Source organism: Pseudorasbora parva, chromosome 11 (genome assembly GCF_024679245.1).
Source record: "Pseudorasbora parva isolate DD20220531a chromosome 11, ASM2467924v1, whole genome shotgun sequence".
In the NCBI taxonomy this organism is placed as follows: Eukaryota; Metazoa; Chordata; class Actinopteri; order Cypriniformes; family Gobionidae; genus Pseudorasbora; species Pseudorasbora parva.
In genome coordinates this window covers 3,632,866-3,655,340 of record NC_090182.1, presented here as the reverse complement: position 1 = coordinate 3,655,340, position 22,475 = coordinate 3,632,866, and the positions used below count along the sequence as shown (strand labels likewise).

General features: G+C 40.8%; 1 long non-coding RNA gene across 1 annotated transcript; it reads left to right on the top strand.

Annotated features, from left to right (window-relative positions):
- The first annotated feature begins 12,044 nt into the window (after positions 1-12,044).
- Positions 12,045-12,814, top strand: LOC137092549 (uncharacterized). Its single transcript, XR_010908310.1, has 2 exons — positions 12,045-12,130; positions 12,442-12,814. It is a non-coding gene; the product is annotated as an uncharacterized lncRNA (long non-coding RNA).
- Positions 12,815-22,475: the final 9,661 nt, after the last annotated feature.

Here is a 22,475-nt window from a genome sequence, read left to right as displayed (position 1 = left end):
TGCCGATGTGCAACGAAAGCTTGCGTCCTGGGGATCACAAATGGATCTAGTGGCAGGGCTAGAGACGAGTGATCCCCTAACTCTGCCTTTACCCGCTGGGTCTAACGTTTTAGTTCATGAGTTAGAAGCACGCTCTGCGGTTTCTTCTGCTCGTGCTGAAGCGCAGGCTCATCAGCATTCCAGTTCCGAGGAGCTGGATGTTGTGAGCCTGGACGAAGAACACATTACGCCAAAACACACACGGAGGAGCTTTTGGAGGTTGTTACTCTTGCTGTAGCTAGATTAAGCCTTGGCTGGCCAGCCGAGAGGCAGGAAACTCGTCAGTCTAGTAAATTAGACAAGCGCTTACTGCCATCAAGATCTCAACCTCCAAAGCGGGGCTTGCCGTTTTCCCCGGACCTTTACACCGAGGTGTCGAGGTCCTGGGTGAAACCGGCATCCTTTAGTTTTCAACCCGCCACTTGCGAGAATTCAAATATCGTGGGGTTGAAAAGACATGGGTATGCGGCGATGCCTCAGGTGGAAGAGACGCTTGCGAGCTATCTCTCCCCTGAGTCTACATTGTCGCTAAGAGCCCCGCAGCTGCCCACTAAGCCAGTCAGAACAACTTCCGCATTAGTGGGCAGGGCGTATTTGGCGGCAGATCAGGCAGCTGCATGTTTGCATACAGTAGCTGTGTTACAAACTTATCAGGCTGACCTGCTGAGGGGATATTGACGATGAATGTGAGAAAGTGGGGAGAGAAACAATAGCAGAGTTTAGGAGAGCTGCAGATTTGCCAAATCCATCGGCCGGTCTATGGCAGCCCTTGTAGCCACGGAGAGGCATCTGTGGCTAAATTTGTCCGAGATTAAGGATAGAGATAAAAAAATTCCTTATGGATGCTCCTATCTCCCCGGCTGGCGTCTTCGGCAACTCCGTAAACTTGTCGTGAGGTTCCAAGATGCAAAAAAACAAGCAGCCGCATTCCAACAGTTTCTTCCCTGCAAATCTTATCCCTGGGCAGGAGCAGCCCCAGTCGGGTGCATCCTCCTCTCACAGAGCGCAACAAAAAGAGAGCTTTGCTACACGGGATCCTCCACAGAGAGACTGGGGGTCCGGGCAGCGTGCTCAGGTGAAGTCTTCCTGAGGTAGGGCAGACCTAAGGCGAAGAAGCCCTGACGCCAGAAGCTCAGAATCTCACTCCGATGGTAGTCCACTTTGAGAGAGTGCGGTGCGTTGAGGCGCCCATTCTCTCTCTGTGCCATCAGGGGGCCGTTCTGCCAACCCTGCCACCTATGGTGCTTCAGGGCGCAGCGGTCCCCAGCGAACACATATCTCCATGTCCGCCCAGAAACAAAGCGGCGTGGGGATGTTCGCGCCCTTCCAGGGGGGCTCTCGGGGGGTCAGTTCGGTTGCTTCCTGCCGGTACGCCGTTACAGGACACCGAGCTGACCGCCGAGAGAAAACCAGAGGCCAGCCTCGAGAGGCTGGTTCCCATAGTAGATTTACTGGCAGCATGGAAACTTCTGCCAAATATCTCAGAATGAGTCCTGCAGACAGTAGAAAAAGCTTACAGAATTCAATTCGGGTTACAACCACCCATATTCAGCGGGGTTATTCTTACAGTAGTAAACCCCGAGCAGGCTCTGGTCATGGAGCAGGAAGTACAGACTCTTCTGCGAAAAGAGGCTATAGAGAGGGTCCCTCCCCACAGCAGAGAGTCAGGGTTTTACAGCCGGTACTTCATAGTTCCAAAGAAGAATGGGGGGCTGCGGCCTATTTTAGATCTGCGTCAGTTGAACAGGGCAGTAAAGAGATAAATTCAAAATGCTCACGCTGAAACATCGTGTGTCACAATAGACTTAAAAGATGCATACTTCCACATGTCCATCCTTCCGCAGCACAGAAAATTCTTCAGGTTTGCTTTCGGGGGCGAAGCTTACCAATATCGGGTGCCGCCATTCAGCCTAGCTTTATCGCCTCGCACTTTCACGAAGTGTGTGGATGCATCTCTGGCTCCGTTGCGACTCCAGGGCACTCAACTACATAGACGATTGGCTCATATTGGCGCAGTCGGAACAGTTGGTAGTTCAGCATCAAGATGCTGTTCTCGCCCATTTGAAAGTGTTGGGGAAAAGTGTGTTGGTACCTCAACAGAGAACTACTTTACTGGAGGTAGTCTGGGACATAAGACGAATGTCGGCTTAGCTATCTTCCCCCAGGATAAGAACAATCCTGGAGACCGTGAACAAGATAAAGCTAGGTCAGTCACTCACTGTGAAACAGTTTCAGAGAATTCTGGGGCTAATTGCAGCAGCGTCCAACGTAATACCTTTTGACCTGCTGGACATGAGACCATTACAGTGGTGGCTCAGGACCAAGGGCTTCAGGTTTGCTTTTCGCTTGATCAAGGTCACGCGGCGATGCTGATGGCCATGCTCCTATCCCAAGGTCCAGTTCTGGGGGTTCCTTGTCGTCGCTTAACACTAACGACGGATGCCTCCCTAACTGGCAGGGGGGCAGTCATGAATGGCTGCTTAGCACAGGGTCTGTGGAGCAGCCATCAGCTTTCGTGGCACATAAACCAGCTAGAGCTGATGGCCGTGTTCCTGCCACTCAGGCACTTTCTCCCAGACCTGGGCCACCATGTGTTAGTCGGTCAGGAAAACACATTGTTGGTCTCCTATATAAATCACCAGGGGGGTGTAAGATTGTGCCGTTTGTGGAAGTTGGCGCATCTAATGTTGATTTGGGCCCGGGGCAAACTGTTATCAGTCAGAGCAATAAATATTCCGGGGTACCTGAATGTGACGGCAGACTCCCTGTCGAGCTCCTCTGGGATCGCTTCGACCAGCTGTTATTAATAGCCCCGTTCTGGCCGGGCCGAGTATGGCTGTCGGACATTGTGTCTCTCCTCGAAAGTCCCCCGTGGGAAATCCTGGTCAGGAGGAACCTTCTCTCCCAGGCGGGGGGTTCGCTGGTACACCCTCGCCCGGAGTTATGGAAGCTGTGGGCTTGGCCTCTGAGGGGGCCCAGCTCATAGAATCAGTTCTATCTACTGAGGTAATAGAAACCATGTTGCACTCCAAAGCACCTTCTACGAGGAGACTATATGCCCTAAAATGGAGAGTTTTCGTCACCTGGTGCACAGGCTGTTCTTTAAATCCAGTTCACTGCCCGGTTGGTTCAGTACTAGAGTTTATGCAAGCAAAGTTCTCTTCAGGGTTATCCCCTTCCACTTTGAAGGTTTATGTGGCGGCAATATCTGCCTACCACATTCCTGTAGAAAATGCATCGGTGGGGCGACACCCATAGGTAACCCGTTTCCTCCGTAGGACACTGAGGCTGAGGCCTGCAGCACGCTCGAGGGTGTCTACCTGGGACTTGGCCATAGTATTAGAAGGCCTAATGTTATCCCCTTTTGAGCCTATTGAAGAGGTACCAGAGAAGTTTCTCACATTAAAAACTGTTTCTTCTGGCCATTTCGTCCTTGAAGAGAATAGGGGACTTGCAGGCTCTTTCGGTAGCGCCCTCTTGCATTGAGTTCGCACCTGGAATGGTGAAAGCGTTCTTATTACGAAGGGAAGGTTATGTTCCTTCCGGGCCCGGTAATGCTGAACATTCTCTCTACCTTCGTTCCTTAACCAAGACCAGGAGAGATTAAATCTGCTTTGCCCAGTAAGGGATTTGGATGTCCACAGAGCTGCCTTGTGGCGGAAATCTGATCAGTTATTTGTGTGTTTCGTATCCCAGAGTAAAGGGAAGCCAGCACCTAAGCAGATGTTGAGTAAATGGATAGTTGAGACTATCTCTCTCGCATATGAGTCGGTTGGACAACCTTCACCTTTGAAAGTCCGAGCCCATTTAGCTAGGAATATGGCGGCCTCTATGGCTCTAGTATCAGGAGTTTCACTTCAAGAGGTGTGTGATGCGGCAGGGTGGTCCTCTCCGCACACGTTTGTGAGTTTTTACAACTAGGGGTGCACTGATCCGATATTAGGATTGGATATCGGCCGCGATAAAATAGCCAATCCAGTTTTTTGGGGGGTTTTTTCTCAGCAGAACCTACGTCATTCGTCAGCTTCACAGGTGTGTCGCATGCTAGAAGCAAAATGGAGCGAGCCAGAAAGTCGGCTTTGTGGAGATATTTCACGCTTGCCACGCCAACTAGTTCGTCTGTCGGCATTACTACCAATTTAATCCAGAAACACCATGTTAAGGAGCACACTGAATTCCTGCAGCTCAGCAAAACTAAAGGAGTGGACAATACAGCCCAGCAACTAATTTTGCACTATGCAAAAGAAGAATTTAGTGTAAGTGGTGACTGATAGTGGATATGGATAAAGGCTAATGTAATGATCTGACGGTAACAACACGCTTTTGACGCTCGCGCATCTTGAGGAGAAATCAAAAAAAGTGCAGCTCACACATAGTATTGCGGTAAAAATTCAAAATGTTACGTTTTTATTTTTATAACATATGATACAGTTAAACAACATCACACAACCAAATGTGCTGTTTTCCTGAATACCATCACGATTGAAAATTACACTTTTCATATGACAGCTCCATAAACAATTATTTAACATTTAGTTACTTACATTTTAGATGCAATATTAAGTGTTTTTGTTCTATTACAGCTGGGAAAATAGTTCCAAACAAAGATTCCAAGCAAAAAAGTTCCAAACAGCAGAACCATAATGCGTCTCACGTGTTCTGAATGATTCAGTGTTTGAATCAATCAGTTGAATTAAAGATTCAATGACCTGTAAACGACTGCCTCATTCTTAAATGAATCAATTGTTTTAATGGATCGTTTGAATTAATGACTCTCTCATTAAGACTCACCTACTGCCACCTACTGGTGGTTTAGTTTCATATACTTTTCAACATTTATTTTGTTTATTCAAAAATACAAATCTCATAACATTATTTAATGCAGTTGTAATTTTTCCGGGTAAATAATTTAATTTGATTGGTAACAGCCCTAGTGTCTTATTTTTATTTAATGTATTGATCAAATTTAAGAATATAATATGAAACCTGAAGCATAGCTTATATTTAATAAGATTAGGGGAAAATGCCCTTTATAAAGGTAAAATATGACATAATGCAGATTTAAAATTTGTCAAAGCTGATTGAACATTGAGAATATTGCTTCAGAATAAGTTATATTTACAACACACACACACACACACACACACACACACACACACAAATCTAACTTTTTTCCAGACAAGCACATTTTTTACCCAGACAAGTGAATGACCGATTTACTTGTCCGAAGGACAAGCACATGAACATGCTTAATGTTGAGCCCTGCATTATATTTTAGATTTTAATGCACAATTGTTATATAACAAATTTATAAGAATTAACATTTTTTGTTTACAATGTTTGGTAACTGTCAGAATACTATTGTATTTTTGACCAATACACTGTTTTGGTTCCACTGCTACACTTTATTTATTTAAAGAAGTTTGATTATGGTCTATTTTAGATTTGAATGCACAATTGTTTTTTTTAAATAAATAAGAATTCAACACTTTGCATACACCTGTTATTTTGTCTTATTATGTTTAGGGGACGTCTCAAGTTACGAATGTAACCATGGTTCCCTGAGAGGGAACGAGATGCTGCGTCGCTATGCCATACTTCCGGCATGCCTGTAATCAACTTGTTCGACTTTTTCAGAAGCTAACAGTTTTCGGTCCGGGTGTGCTTTATAGCTTCCTGGTCAATGACGTCACCCGCCTATGACGTATCGCCACACTATTGGAAATATTTCACGAGTGCTTCATGACGCAATCACAGAAGCGTTCCCGTAGCGTTTCGACATAGCGTCTTTTTCCCTCTCAGGGAAACATGGTTACATACGTAACCTAAAACGATATAAACGGTATTGCCTTATTCCATATCATCTAGATATAAATATATCGATATATTGTATAAACTCGATATACCGCTCAGCCCTACCGCCACTGGACTCTAGAGCAGTGTTCTCTGAAGTGACCAATCACGCTTCTCTGTCTGGCAATCCCATGGACAAGTCTGGGCTTGGTGGTTGCCAGGAGAACGGGACTTGCCTGACTGCATTGTGCCAAGTGTAAAGTTTGGTGGAGGGGGGATTATGGGGTGGGGTAAAAAACACATTTTGTTTGGCAAAAACATGATTTCTTGACGTTCATCATTTGCAATTAAAAACTTAAAAAATACATGTCCTTCCATTTTTAAGGCACAAATGCTCCTAAGATTAACACAGTCAGCATAAAATATTAATACAACAATAAAAACATCCAGACACACAATGTTTAAACCTCTTAAAGCTTCATTAGTTTCACAGATTTTCATCTTAACCTGTAGGAGGAATTTAATACAGCGCTGACGTCCTTACAAAACAAGCTCAAACATGGAGAAGAAATGAAAGGAGAGTGTGATAAAACAATCCAACACATCGAGGTGAGGATGAATAAAGAGTTAAACACTCAACACACACACACACACACACACACACACACAAACACACACAGTTTATTATTGACATTAGTGGGGTGTGTGTTCACACAGAGCTGACTGAAGTGAATGTGATGTGATTTCAGTCTCAAGCTGAGCACACAGAGCGTCAGATTAAAGAAGAGTTTGAGAAGCTTCATCAGTTTCTCAGAGACGAAGAAGAAGCTACAATCACTGCACTGAGGGAGGAAGAGGAGCAGAAGAAGCAGAGGATGAAGGAGAAGCTGGAGGAGATGAACACACACATCTCAGCTCTTTCACACACAATCAGAGACATGGAGGAGATGATGAAAGCCAATGACGCCTCGTTTCTAAAGGTGACCAATCAATCTGGCTTCATTCTTTGAGCATAAAACAACTTGAGACTCACTGACAATGAGAGTGTTTGATAAGATATTAACATGTTTTCAAACTCTATATTTTCCAGAACTTTAACGCCTCAATGGAAAGGTGAGTGAGCTGCTCGTATCTCTTCTCTCAGTGGATCTGAACTCAAATTCACTGCAGTTCTGACTCCTGAATGTTCCTCCAGAGTCCAGATCCCACAGCCGGATCCACGGATGAGTTCTGGAGCTTTGATTGATGTGTCCCGTTATCTGGGTAACCTGCGGTCCAGAGTCTGGAAGAAGATGCTGGAAACTGTCCAACACAGTGAGTCTCAGCAGATCTGACACCAGCGCAAAACATCCTTCAGATAGAAACACACACAACATTAACATCTGATAGAAATATATTTAATAATCACTCGAGTTTCTGAGTGAATCTGAACTGTATTTCAGAAGATCATCAGATCATACAGTGAACTCATAATGACTACAGAAGTCTGTTCCTCATGGTCTCTGCTTATGTATTAGGATACAATAGTGTTTATTGAATATGATATTAAACCTGAAGCCTCAATCCATTCTGACAGAAACTGACAGACCATTGTCATGATAGCAGGATTTATAGAAAGTCTTTATATGTGTTTTATATTTATATTTCTGATCATATTTCATCCTGTAATCTGATGTTCTTCTCTTTGCAGCTCCGTTGACTCTTGATCCAAACACAGCACATCCTCGTCTCACACTCTCGTCTGATCTGACCAGTGTGTCGTTCAGTGATGAAGATAAAACACTTCCTGATAATCCAGAGAGGTTTGACTGGTGTCCATGTGTCCTGGGATCTGAGGGCTTTAACTCAGGAACACACTGCTGGGATGTGGAGGTCGGTGACAGTACAGTCTGGAGTCTTGGAATAACCACAGCATCAAACCAGAGGAAGGGAGAGGTTTTCTTTGAGTCTAATGTCTGGCGTGTGCGGTACAAGGACAGCAAATACAGCTCAAAATCCCCAAATCAATCCCTTACTGTCTTTTCTGTTAAAGTGAAGCTTCAGCGTGTGAGAGTTCAGCTGGACTATGACAAAGGAAAATTGTCATTCTCTGATCCTGTAACTAACACACGTTTACGCACATTCAGGACGTCCTTCACTGAGACTGTCTTTCCATACTTAGGTAATTTCTGCAGAACTCCTCTGAGGATCTTACCAGTTAAACTGATTATTACAGCAGAAAATCACAGTTAAATCTGATTCTGCTTCCAGATCAATGGGTTGCTGACATGATACAATTTTATATAATTAGTAGTCATAATTTAAAATGCAGTGAATGGTTAAACATTTAAAATATAAACATAAAAAACTGTCTTTTGATTCTTTACATTTTTGAGCCCAATCTCAGAATTGTCCTGTGGTGTGACCGTCTCAAGCATGGGTCAGTAAACTACAACTTTCATAAATTAAAAAGAAAAACTTAAACATGTTGTAAACAAAGTGTCTATTTTAGAAAATGGCAATATTATTTTCATCCATATATTTCTAAAAGCGTAGGATCTTGATAGAGAAACCATGTCCTCTGGTGTGACGCCATATCCTGTAAAAGTTCAGTAAAATGTTAAAGGAACAGTGAAATAATTGATAAAATTAGTGACCCCTTATATTTCCTCAAACATCAGACATCACACTACATAAAAGTTTTTTTTCTTTTAAATTTTAAAAATAAAACAAAAAACCTTTCTACTGCCTATTTGTCAACTACCCAATTTTGCAGATTATGCTTCAATAGCAACACTATAATCACCTCCGTCATGTCTCGTTCATTGCTCACTCTAACATGGAAATTAGAGCCAATTTAACTCTTGTGTGTCATTAAGGACATTTTTGTCTCTTTCAGTTTTTAATAATAATTTTTCCTGTGTTAAGCAAATACTTTATAAAAATATACTTATAATTGTGTGTGAGTAATATTTGATAGAGAAACTTTCTACTGTTAGATTCTACAGTAGAAAGTAGAAATTCTACAGCTTTCCTGTAGCTCAACCAATAGAGCATGGTTGCTTACAACGCCAAGGTCATGGGTTCGATTCCCAAGCAAAGCAAGAATTGAGAATTGACAAAAATGTAAAATGTGTACCTTAAAAAAATACAATGTAAGTTGCTTTGGATAAAAGCGTCTGCCAAATGCATAAATGTAAATGTAATGTAAATGTAAGATTCTCACAAATCTTCTGAGCTTTACTGCCATTTAATGGGAAAGTTTGGTACTCGCTCAAACTAAATCTTGGAACACGACATTTTTAGATTAATAGCTTTGAGTTTATTCCAGTTTTTGAGTTTGTCGTGTTTTATTAACACACATTTGATATGAACTAATGTTTCTGAATGAGGAGCGAGGGAATGAGGAAGCATCAGTTTGAGTATTGAGAAGCTCTCCTACTCTGCCCTGAGACACAATCCTTGTGGAGAAACTCAGTTGTGTGTAATGTTTGATTGTAACCACTAATAGTTACTCTAAACTGCTTTGACTCTGATAGTTGATTGTGTGTGTGAAATGTAGTTCTGAGGCAATGGTTATTAGACCTCGAGGTTGTCATGCACAGAACTGTTTATGAGTGGGGTTTTCTGAATGTCTGTATTTTCTTTTGTAGAAGGATTTTTGTTTATGATCTTCCTTTGCTTATTCATCTTCTCATGCTCTGGGAATAATGTGGAGGTGCTCATTGAAGAAGAGACGGATGTGCCAGGGCATATGGGACAGATCCTACATTATGTGTCTGGACTTTATCACAAGCATTCTTTCCCCTGATAAGACTTTCTGTGATTTATATCATTTATGGGTTATTGTTTGATTTTTTTTGTTTGATTACTGTTTGTACTGATATAGTGATGAGCTCAGCTCAAATATGTGTTATTCATATATGGTGTAAATGGAAATCTCTGAGGAATCAAGTCATTGACCAGTGGGACCTTGCATATGTCATTTTTGCATATAAACAATAAGAACTTAATAAACAAACGGGTTTGGGAGAAACTTTTTAATGATGCAGCTGAGTATATTTTAAAGTAAAACAGTTCATCCCTCGTTCCTATATTGGTAAAGCTGTTTTTAGTTTGAGAGAATCAGAGAATAAGTTATTAATAAGTGATAAGAATTATGTAATTGATAAACTGAATGTGATTCATATATGTCAGTTTTATATAAATGTAACAGGTAAGATTTATGTAATAGTACACAGAAAATGCCCATGTTAAATTAACACTGCCTATACTGCGTTCCAGTTGGTTTTTATTATGCCCTTCACTCGCTAACTTCCCTCCGTCTCGTTCATCGGATGTCTGTCATTGCTTGCATTGCATGAGTGTCCACTACTGGCGGAAACTGCAATGGACTGAAATGGAACGTCCTAAGCCCTTGATCACTTGGAATCCACTGTGGAGTTGATTTATTTATTTATTTTTTCCTTTAAGGAATTGTTTAATGCACCATTCTATGTGTATATATGTATGTTTGAGTTGTTTTAAATGTTTTTAAAAATATTTAAAATACCATAGAGTTCTCTCACAATGTTTCCCGAACATATTTTTTCTCTCAAATGAGTTTTTCCACTGAATCCTTTTCGCTGCATATCTGTCGTTCTTGAAATATTCAGACATTGATTTCTCCACTTCATCGCTTGTCTCCTTCAGTGCTCTTTGAAGGTCAGTTTCCTCAACCTCATGGATTGCTTCATTTCTTATTTCGTTGTGTAGTTTATTCTCAGTTTCCATCAAGGCACTGCGAAGACTCCAGGACCACTTGCTGTATTCGTTCGATCCAGTTTCCTGTAGTCTGCGATCTCCTGAGAATTTCTGAAGCTGAAGATGAATTGTTCATTCTGTAATGCTTCCCAGAGATCTCAAATAAGTTTTATTTTTTAAGTGTGTCCAGATTTTGAGGCTTGAGAAACAATAGATTTCTTTAGTTCTTGAATATTCTCACAGTAGTTTGGGTTTGGTGGTGCCATTGGTGGATTTCCCTCCCAAAGATGAGCAGAATACTTCACATCATCATGAGCATCAAATCTAATGGCGTCACAGACTTCAGAGAGGCATCATAAGCCCCTTTCACACTGCACGTCGGACCATATTCCCGGAGCATTGCCGGGTCGCCTTCTGTGTGAAAGCAAACACGTCCCGGAATTGATTACCGAATTGATCCCGGGTCGGGGACCTAGTAATATAGCGGGATTCGACCCGGGACGAGCGCTGTGTGAAAAAAAGCCAAAACTAATGCCGCAACGTGTACGTAGTTATCGTGTGACTCCTAGAGCTTGTTTTTTCAATAATACAACCCTGCAGTGCCAGAAGAGCTCGTCGGTGTTTTAAACGCAGAGAGTGTTCGTATACAACAGAAACTAAAATTAAAAAAGCAGAAATGTGCGCAAACTGCACACAAGTGGAGACCACGGAGCTCCTTACTATCCGCGCTGAAGCGGAGATTGCTCGCCGTTATACGTCACATCCGGATGTCACGTGTCAACTCGATCCGGGACCGTTACGGGTTGTGTGTGAAAGCGCACATATTACGGTATTTCGCTGGCAGTGTGAATGGACCAAATCTAGCGGCCCGGGAACAAATGTCGGGTCGCATTATCCGTGTATTTGCCGGAATCGCAGTGTGAAAGGGGCTATAGACTTCCTCTATAGCAGTGACGTTTTGTCATCTTATTCAGCGTCTTCTGCAGTTGTCTCCTTCCCTCCGTGTTTTTCTCTACAGCTGTGACGTCTGAGACGTTCTGATGCACAAACACACACAGCTGGGATTCAGTCTGACCCTCTTCATCCTCAGGAAAACCTGTACAACGATCTGAAGAATGTCCTGTGTAACACAGGTCAAAATTGAGCAGTTAAAAAAAAAAGATAATTATATATAAATTATAATAACTATATTTCTATTCAAAATACTGAATGAATATGCCACTAAAGTTGTTCTGCTGTGCTACTTAATAATTATAATGATCAAAAAATATTTTGATAATTGAAGCGTATCGCTCCTTTATGGAAGGGCGCTGCGCATGACGTCACTGAGACGAGACGAAATCATCAGAGAGAGCACGCGCTTCGCAGATCGCGGGTGAAATTGGAGCAGACAGAAAGGCAAATATATAAATCATCCTTGTTTAATATGCATAAATAATATGTTATGTGATGCTGTAACACTCATATAAATGTTATTTGGATCATTTTAGCGTGATGATTGATGATTATTCGAGTGGATGATAGCCGATTGTGAGGCCTAAAGAGTCTGACATTTTGGAATATTTCTCTGGATTTGGTGAGTTTCAAAAATAATATAGTGTTTGATTCTCTAAAATGAAGTGCTAATGAGTTACAATAACCCTTTGAAGTGTTTCATGCGAGTTTATATGCATTTATTGTTCGGATGGTATGTGTAATGTATTGTAACTGGTTCTGAAGAGCTAAAAATGCAAATCAGCAGAATATTATCATTTATGTAAATGATTTGCTAGGTATTGAGTGATATTGAGTATTTTATACCCAATTGAGTTGATGTATGGAAGATGTGCTGAGTTTAAATGTCGTATTAGTTGCCTATGATGTTCATGGCACTGTTTGTATAAACAGGTCAGGTTTTTTTGAGAGTCTGTAATGAGATGTGATCCTGAGACGGAGAGCCGCTCACCTTACAACCCTGAAAGAGATCAGAAGAACTGCTGCGATTCCTCAAGTGATCTGTGCCTTCTCTGCTGTTACGAGTGGAATCTGTTCAGCTTTATTGGTATTTCTCATCAATCGCCTCAACATTGCACTGAACTGATCTGTTAATCTATGATAAATTAAAATAAGATGATAACATCACTGTTTTCTCCAGTACGACTGTACAGCCAAATCTAATTTTGTCGCAATATTATCCTGTTTGACACTGTGAAGCTGCTTTGACACAATCGTGATTGTAAAAGCGCTATATAAATAAAGTTGGTTGATTGATTAATCTGCAGTGAATTACTGTCAAGTTTTATTTTCAGTTAAACTATCATTTTTTTCTCAAAGCAATCTGTTTATTGCAATTGTATTTTCCTGTGTGAGTTAAGGGTTCTAACTCGGCCAAGGTAATATAGGGCCCTATAAAATCCGTTTTATTTTTTCCCAAATTCCGTTTTTTCCGATAAAATGTTTGGCAATTCAGTTTTTTTTTTACCCTTTACTGTTATTTTGGTTAAAAAAGAGTGTGCTTTTAATGTTAATGTAATAGAACATAAAACAAAAAATAGGAATGACCTTACATTTTTGAGGTAACAAACATCACAATTACTTTTTAGGACAAATATAATGCAACATAACACTGCACTTCAAGTACTTCAAATATTAATGGTTATTAGCTTTAAACTTTCTGGTAAAATACATTATAGTAGTTTATATAAGTTAAAATGAAAGTGCTCCATTAGCTTTTTCTTTCAAGTAAAAAAAATTCATAAGAATCATCTTTTACATACAGTAGGCTACTATTAATAACACATTTAAAGTTGAAAATTAACACGAAAAAATAACATTTCACCATGAAATCATGTAGTGAAATCATATCACCATTATGATATCCAGAGCTGTGAAAAATAAAAATACACTGCCAGAAGTCCCCCAACTTTAAAGGCCCATTTAAATTATTAAAAGTAGATGCTTATCTTAACTTTAAGGTTACTTTTAAAACAACCTATATACAGCATGTTAAATGCATATGTTTGGAACAGACTAACAGAGGGGAAAACGGTCGCATTTGCAGCAGATATGCATTGCTGCCTAATGTGCCCATTATAAATCAAAGCACGAGATGACAGGGGTCGAGCAGAACACCGGAAAATCTGACAGAATGGACAATATTTGTCTGTCTGTGCAATACACAAGCCGCGGTTCAGCTGCGCACGCGACCAATGCTGCCTGAGCACAACGAGTGCGCGGCTCCTGCTCTCCATACGCAAAGATTCTGCGCCGCCTGCGCGTGCAGTGTGAAACCGCCGTCAGCGTCGAGTTTCTTAACTTTTTCCCTGCTGAAAGCAGAGCCGTGGAGACCAACTTCGCCATACTTTCATTGTTTTGAGGGGCGAGCTGAAATGACGGGAGGGGTTGTGTCGCGAAGATTTGCTTTCCTCAGATACGTTCGCCACCCACACGACACAGAATTTCATTACAAATAAGTAAAATTCCAAGGAAATCTGCGTTAACACCAGATTCCGCGTTTAAATGCAGATTCCGCGTTCATATGCAGATTCCGCGATTCTGTGATCGTGGAAATTATAGGGCCCTAGTAATAGGAAACAAAGCTCCAAAATAGAAGTTAGTAAGAGACATCAAACTTACATAGAATTTAAATAAACTAAGCCCCAATAATTTAAATAAATCAATATTAATATTATTACTATTAAAAAGACCATTTCAATAACAAAGTCAACACAAACATAATTAGATAAAATAACCACAAAGGAGCTCAAACATAAATTTCTTAAAGGGAAAGATACCATTTATTTGGTGGTTATAATCGTCTTGTTTTAGTTTTTTTTCTTTCATCTACATTTATTCAATTTCCTGCAAGTAAAGAAAATCATTTGGCTAAAGTCATTTTCCTGGTCTGTCTGGTTTCTGTATTGATGTGATTTACCGTATTTCTTGCCCTCTGTAGCGAACCTAGTATTCTGGTCCATTACTGTGTATCCTGACACGGATAGAGAAAAGAGTAGCTACGGCGCATACTAGCGCTATTGGTTACACCTGCATCTCAGATGGGTTTTCTCCAAAGATGTCGATCAGGGTCATATTTCCAAGACCGACAACAAATGTGGCCAATTCATTGTCATGGTCTCTTGTTGATCTTCCAGCCAGATCTAGAGCATGAAGACAACCAGAATCTAGTCAAACTTCATCTCTAGTGTTCATCTCGTCTGACCAGCTTCATGAAAGCTCCTCTGCTGCACCTTTCGGCACTGATGGCAAACTGGAGTCCAGGCATGGCATTGATTTGGATTTCCCAGAGCTCTGAATCCCTAAAACTGACAGCACAAACACTCTCTGGTCTCCCAGTTTCTGGATGAGTTGATCTAGAACAGCAGAGATCCAGATCACAGGAACATGAGCAGCATCTCCTTCCATCAGCTCCAGTGGAAATCCAGAGCTCATCATCTCAGCTGCAAGACTCGGGAGAGAAGAGAAGTGAACCTGCAGGCCTTTCTTGTTCTTCTCCACAGATGAACAGGATTCATAGATCTGACCGATCTCCCTCATGATCTGCTCCAAACCAAAGGCTGAGGCTTGAAGATCCTCAGATATTCTCTCAAGTTCTGCTTGGTTAGCTGTCAGGTTTTCTGGTTCATGTTTCTTTCAGTTTTTGGACTGTTGATCACTTTTAAGGTCATAGGTAAGGCAAGGCAATTTTATTTGTATAGCATATTTCATACACAATGGCAAATCAAAGTGCTTTACATAGAAATTAATTATATAATTTGAATATCAGAATATCATTTGTAAGAATTAAATTGGTGAGAAATAGATCCCTATCTGCCTGATTCTAATTCGGATACCCCTGTCTGAGATGGAGCAGGTTTGCAATGTTTTCTTGACCTTACAAGTCGGTCCAAGACGGGCTTCTGTAGGGGTCGTAACCTTTGCCCCGCAGGACTTCCCCTTTCTTGAGTCCGCTTCACTGTCTGCTACCACAAGCAGAATGAAGCGAAGCACACTGCTCTCCTTTCCCAATCTCTTCCAGTCAGGCAGCTCTAACCAAAAATAATAATTAACAGATATATAAGAAATATAAATACAGTTGTAAAGAGAATTAAAAAGAATACAATGATGAAATATAGCTAAAATAACAATAACCAAAGTTAAGAACAAAGGTTAACTAATGCAGTTATAAAAGCATAAAAAGATGATGCATAGATAAGATAAGGTGCAATCAGTCGGACGTACAGTGCTCAGAGCTCATACAGTAAATGCACAGCTAAACAGATGTGTTTTGAGTCTGCATGTGAATGTGGCGACTGATGGAGCACATCTGATCTGTTCAGGAAGCCGGTTCAGCTGTGGCTGGCATAATAGCTAAAGGCAGACTCTCCTTGCTTTGAGTGAACTCTTGGTATTTCTAACTGACTTGATCCTGCTGATCTGAGTGATCTGTTTGTATTTAATCAGCATATCTGCGATGTATTGAGGTCCTTGGTCATTGAGAGATTTATAAACAAGTAATAGTACTTTAAAATCGATCCTAGATGTAACTGGAATCCAGTGTAAAGACCTGAGGACTGGTGTGATATGGTCATATTTTCTGCTTCTGCTCAGCGTTCTGTATGAGCTGCAGCTGTCTAATGGTCTTTTTGGGGAAGGCCGGTGAGAAGGCCATTACAATAGTCCAGCCTACTGGTGATGAAAGAAACTGTAAAACCTAACAGTGAAATTCACTAAATTAAATAAGTTCATTTTAATTAATGTTACCAAAAAAGTTAATTCAACTTAACAAATATGTGTAATGTTGACTTAAAAACGTATTATTGTAAGCAACCCTCAATCTAAGTTACAGATATTTATTTAATCTAGTAAATTACATCTATGGCTAATTAAATAACTAAAAGCTGATAAAATAAATAAATAAACAATAGTATTAATCTACTTCATATTAAGCCTACAGTCTTACACTAATCTCTTTTAAAGTCATTACATTTACTCATGTCAAAGTATCATCGCAGTGAGTTTCCGAGGCAACAAAACCGCGCCATTTTCCCTCCTTCAGTCGAGTCTCAGCAGGACGGCTCGCGCTACAGTCAAGAAAAACAACAGGTAAGCGTTTCAAACTTATTTATTCATATTTCGGGCATGTTTGAACGTGTTCCGTGTTATTCTCGTACCTCTTTTATGTTTATCCGAAGATTAACCAGCTCAGTAATGATGTGTGTAAAATTAGCCAGCAAACAATCTAACATTAGGAGCAAGCGCGCTATTGCATAAGTGTTATCAACGGTAATGTAAACGTTTGGAGTTAAATATGCTGTTTTACACCGCAGTTTGTCAGCGGGGAATTAAAAATATACGTTTGTGCTTTCTCACAGTCGGACAGATAAACGCTGGCTTTTGAGACCGCTGGCCATCTTTCCACGTCTCTCACGCCACAGTAACGTTAACTACATTAAAGCAAAAGGTAACGCAAACTCACGCATTCCTTATACTACAACCGTTTTAAATGTATTGTTAATCGAATTCGAGTTTTCTCTATCATATGTGATGCTAGTTGATTTGACTAAAGCAGCTGAAGCTCCGGGGTGAACAAAGTGACTCGGAGTATTTGAGATCCTGTTTTGCTAACGTTAGATAACATTTTAAACTGTTATTTGTTCCTCATGACGTTTTCTCATTTGTAACTCACACTAACACATTGTTGCCATGCTTTTAACTCTTTTCAGAGCAAAGACGAAGGTGCAATGGCAGCAACATGGCTACAATACTATGAGTAAGTTAGAACTAACATTGAACAAATCAATGGGATTTTATAACGTTACTGTGCGAAATGCAAATGATAACGTTATGAACAGTGTTGGGAGTAACGCATTACAAAAGTAATACATTACAGTAACTTATTACTTTTTGCTGTAACGCAGTAGTGTAAGGCATTACTAATCAATTTTCAGTAATATTTTACTCGGTACATTTCCAGTAACGCGTGCGTTACCCCCCCCCCCCCCCCCCCAAAAAAAAGAAAGAAATACAATAAAACGAAAAAGGAAAAGGAAAAAAAGGCGTGATACATTAACGCATGAAAAATGCAAGTTATTACCTGTTCGTGGTCATTCAATAGCCACGTGTGGTGTCCAGGTTAGTAATTAAATACTAAATGACAGCTTCTGATATGTTTTTGTATAGCGATTTACTTCATTTTCCTTCAATTCAGTACTTCAATTCATCTCCCTCTTGCTGGTGTACTTTTGGATATGGTGTGACATAGTCCAGTGAAGGCGTACGTGTTTATTGCGGGTTTTACAGAAGTGCCGCAGGCATGATCTCAGCCTCTGTGCTCGCACTGGCCAGTGGAAAAGTGGCTAAAGAAGGTTTAAAGGCTCTGTCGTTTCAAAGAATAGCACAACGGCGAGCGCATCGAAGAACGGACGAGAGACAAGGCGCGCGCTGCAGAGCCAAACTATAGGCCTAATGCCTCTAATCAACACTTGGGTGAAGATGACAGAATAAGACTACTGCACACCGTGACACTGTCGTTTAGATTTTTTATAGTAATACAGTCATTTAGTTCAGTTAGAGAACAGGCCGTTCAAATAAAAACGGAAGCATGAACCGAAAATGTGATCTTGAGCTGACAGATGATCGCGGAAGATTTGGTTTCAAAGTAAAATGTAAAAGCGCCTATTAAAGGGGGTTTGTCATTGTGTTGTGTATTTCATTAAGAATAATAGGCTAATTTTAAACCGAAACTAAAAATCTGCTTGGCCGCACACAGAGCGCGCATTTACTAACGAGCTGTGCGCGCACTGGCGCGTTTTCAGTTCATATGGAAGCTTAACTTTTATAGGAATTCATTGAAAGCACTCGCTTTGCCTCCGCTCCCGTTATTAATGACCAAGCGGCAGTGCGCATGTTCCTTTCGGTTAGATAGATTAGTGATTTAAAAGCCCAGATACCGGTGATGTCATCACACTTTGATTAACCGGTGGGAAAATGTCCCCACCGACTCATCCCTACAGTACATTCGCGAGATGGATGCGCATTGCTTAGTTTATCAGAGATGAGGACAAGAACGTAGGCTAGTCAAATGCAAATGCAGTCAAATACAACCTTTTTCTAAAACCGAAATAACTAGGCTATCTCGCAACTATGTTGCAACAATAAGAAAAGAACAAATGCGCATATTGTCATAACTTAGAGTTTACACAGTTCTGTTGTGTCTATGAACACAGACGCTATTCCCAGATATTGCCAGATAATCACTTTACCTCTAAAATAATACTTATAACAGAGTTGGATCGTCATGATTTCTTGCATTGTCTTGAGCATTCACTTTTTTGCCAATTCTCTACTGTTAGCCTATAGCCCATGTCATTATTCTTCATCATATCGCCTTCTACTGGATGTAAAATGCTCTCTGTCTACATCTTAGAATGTTAAGAGCTACTTCTGTAGTTATTTTGGTGAAAGTAACTCAAAAGTAATACAGGAGTAATGTAACGCATTACAATTCTGAGACAGTAATATTGTAGTGTAATGAATTACTTTTAAATAGCAGTAGTAAGTAATCTATAATATATTACAGTTTGGAAGTAACTTGCACAACACTGGTTATGAACAGCTTTGTGTTCGTGATTTTTTTTTTTTTGTTGTCAGGCCTTTATCCTCAAGATATGCATTCACCTTGAGAATTTCATCTTTGTTTCCAAATGTAGTGATTTCGGTTTTGTCTTTGTTTAACTGAAGATAGTTTTGGCACATCCAGTTGTTAACTTCATCAATGCATTTGCACAGGGAGTCAATGGGGCTGTAGTCATTAGCTGATAGTGCTAAGTAGAGCTGGGTATCGTCAGCATAGCTGTGGTAAGCAATATTGTTATTTTTCATTATTTTGCTCAGTGGCAGCATATTCAGGTTAAACAGGAGTGGTGCTAGAATTGACCCTTGTGAGACTCCGCATGTCATGGATGTCCACTCAGACTTATGGTCTCCTATACTCACATAATAACCTCTCCCTTCTAGGGAGGGCTCGATACCACAATTTTGGCTTCGGTACTGTACCACAATCTAATACCGAAGTACCGATATTAAATTGATACCACACGGTGTGATATTAGCGCGGGTATTGCACGCGAATGAGAACAATTATGCATGTTTTGAGTTTATAAAGTGGGAAATTACCACAAATGTTTATTAGTAAATTAATCAGCAAAGCTTATCACATCAAATCAGTCATTTGAAAACTTTCTTGCGAGAAATAATTTCAGGAAAATATCTCTCAAAATGAGCAAATTGCTTTTGGTTTCAAAAGACGTCGCACTACACTAAAGCAATCTGCATAATCCGATTCAACATTTCACACTCGTCTCGGGATGGAGAACGGAAATCATTTAAGCGATTTTATAGCATTTTGCAATAACAGTTCCAGGAGTTATGAGCTCATAACGACACACACACACACACACACACACACACACACACACACACACACACACACACACACGCCTGTAACTTAAAGCTTGCACAATATACATTAAGTTTCCTTAAACAGTCAAATACACAGAATTATGTACAAATGTCCGTCTTTAGTGAGTATTCACATAAACACAGTCGGTTGTGTCTGTGCAATAGTACGCATGCAAATATAATGAGATCTAAATGTCATTGGTTGAAACGAAAGCTGGAGATTGTGATATTCGATCTTATGTTAGGCAGTGTGTGTGTGTGTGTGTGTGTGTGTGTGTGTGTGTGTGTGTGTGTGTGTGTGTTGATCAGTGTTAAAAGATCATAGATGTCTAAATGAGATGGTTTGAATGATCACTGACCTGTCGATCTCTTCAGAAGTCTTAAAGTCAGGATAGTGACAGATGCTTGGCTAGGTTTGATGGCTCTTCATCAGTTTTATAAGCAAAGTCATTACAAATTTCACTTCTACTCCTCTCTTTATTAATTCGTTTTGGGCATCTTGAGTGAGATTTGAATGCTTTATCCATGTTGTTCGTCTGTTGTCATCACATTTGCCGGTTGTTTCGGGTCAGTTTGGGTAGAGCGCTGCCATCTAGCGGTGAACAGCAGCATATACCGAAATGTGCAAAATCATGATATCGTACCGTTTTAAATAAAATATATACCGGTATTTTTCCAGTACCGGTATACCGCACATCCCTACTCCCTTCTAAAGTATGACCTGAACCATTTGAGGACCATCCCAGAAAGCCCAACCCAGTTTTCCAGCCTGTCTTGAAGTATGTTGTGGTCAACAGTGTCGAATGCAGCACTGAGGTCCAGTTGTACCAGAATTGATGTTTTGCCTGTATCAGTATTTAAGCGAATATCATTTATAATCTTTATGAGCGCTGTCTCTATACTGTGATGCGGTCAGAAACCAGATTGAATTTTTTAAAAAAGTATCCGTTTGAGCTTAAGAATTTGTTCAGTTGATTGAAAACAACTTTTGAGATATCCAGGTTTCTCTTTTTCAGAAGAGGCTTAACTACTGCTAGCCTAGAAATCTAGACGCACCCTAGCGGCAGTAAATTTAATTTGCCCGCAAGTGTCGTCTAGGAACTCTCAATACCATTCTGAGCTGTGTTCCTCAAAATCTGGACGGCCCAATCACATCGTGTATCGAGTCGGCGGGCGGGGCCATAATGACGACGGCCGAGTTGCGTTTGAGTGCTTCTAGTAAACACAGAAACCGGCGAACGGCGGCGGTCTGTCGAATCAGCTTTGACCGCGACTCTGGAAGACTTGGAGTTAAGCTTTTCTCTGAGAAAAGAACAAAGAGCCGACTCTATACATGATACCGACCGGATACGGCGAATGTTTATCAGTCAGCGAGCTCTGCTTCACCTTCGTTGCTCTGGTTGGTGTAGCGCTATCCTATCGCGTGCAGAGGGAGTTTGTCACCATTGACAGCTCAATCCGAGGGGCGGATAAACGGTTGTCTTTCAAACTCCCTCTGCACGTGATAGGATAGCGCTACAACCAACCAGAGCAATGAAGGTGAAGCAGAGCTCGCTGACTGATTAAACATTCGCCGTATCCGGTCGGCTAAACTCCGAACACATCTTCCCTTTTTAAGAATGACTTCAGTGCCGTTCTTTGTTCTTTTCTCAGAGAAAAGCTTAACTCCAAGTCTTCCAGAGTCGCGGTCAGAGCTGATTCGACAGACCGCCGCCGTTCGCCAGTTTCTGTGTTTACTAGAAGCACGCAAAAGCAACTCGGCCGTCGTCATTATGGCCCCGCCCACCGACTCTATACACGATGTGATTGGGCCGTCCAGATTCTGAGGAATACAGCTCAGATAGGTATTGAGAGTTGCTAGACGACACATGCCGGAAAATTAAATTTGCTGCCGCTAGGGTGCGTCTAGATTTCTAGGCTAGTACTTTCCTACATTTATCAATAATTTTCTCAATATGCGTTTTAAATGTGAAATAGAAATGTTGAAATCATAGGCAGAGTTAAGAAGGGAATGACACAGCTGAATATAATCAAGCATAATGAGTCCAGGCAGTGGGTTATGGGTAATGTAGTCCATGATAAGACAGCACAAGAGTCTGGAGGAGAGCCCCCTAGTGGAGATCATGAGCTCTACAGCTGGAGGATGAGACAGTCCTTTGATGAACTGCTAATGTCTCATACTATAAGAGTATCAATTTTGTTTTATTTTTGGTATTAAATTATGCCAGTGTACATTTTTATATAAATGACTTAGTGTTATGAACAGTATTAAAGAAAGAAAAGATGACTAACTTAGTTTAGTTTTAGTGGTTTATGTAACCGGCCCCAGAAGGTCCAAAAGTTCACCAGAGATTCCACCCTCTAATAAAACCATTATCAGGAAGTGACTAATCTTTTTATTTCTACCTTTCATTTTTACTGAAAGCTAAAACGAGTCGGTGTTGTGAAGAACAGAGGACGACGATTTGCATTAGGATTTTTGT